We start from the raw sequence: 756 nt of genomic DNA, 5'->3' as shown, positions 1-756 counted from the left end.
GGGCGACAGCAGACCTTCCCCAAGTATTCTACCAGTTTCTCAGGATTCTGAAGGTGCTCGGAGATGAAGCACCTTCACCACCCCTCCAGGGCTCCTGCCCAGACCATCCCACATCCCCTGTCATGCAGAGCTATCCTGCCTTGGGGCAGATCTCCCTGTGATATTCTGGAATAATCGTTTAATCTGAAACATAAGCTGAAACACATTGACGACATGTAGTAATGGGAGCACGCTGGTTTGAACATCTCAGGCACAGTCAAAATTCTCGGGAGCTATTGTAACTAGCTCTCAAACTCTAGGGAATGAAGGAGAAGTGAAGGGGAGGCTGAGGGACTGCTGGAAAGTGTCCTCCCTTATCTCCTTCCTGCCGGGATCTCAGAGGACACAAAGCCAAGGGTGTAATTAACTAACATCAACAATATTACTTCCACAACCCAATACTGACTGCAAAGCTGAATGTGCACAAAACTTCAGTTTGTCAGCTGACAATTTTATCATGATGTAAGCCAAGGCCAAACAGCACAGCAAAATAAAAACCCTAATCCTGCCCCCAGAGGTGACAAACAATGCAGCAGGAACAAACAAGCAGCAAGTAAGGAGCTGTGCAATGCAGTGTCATGAGAAGGCTCAACGAGCTCCATTAATTGGGAAACAATCAACATCACGACCAGCAATTATCCAACTGCCACAAAGCCTGTGATAACTTGCTCTGGACAGATCTGCTGTTATCTCAGCCATTGCAGCCCTGTATCAGGC

Source organism: Meleagris gallopavo (assembly GCF_000146605.3).
Source record: "Meleagris gallopavo isolate NT-WF06-2002-E0010 breed Aviagen turkey brand Nicholas breeding stock chromosome 2 unlocalized genomic scaffold, Turkey_5.1 Chr2_random_7180001851399, whole genome shotgun sequence".
NCBI lineage: Eukaryota > Metazoa > Chordata > Aves > Galliformes > Phasianidae > Meleagris > Meleagris gallopavo.
This window is presented reverse-complemented; position numbering follows the sequence as displayed.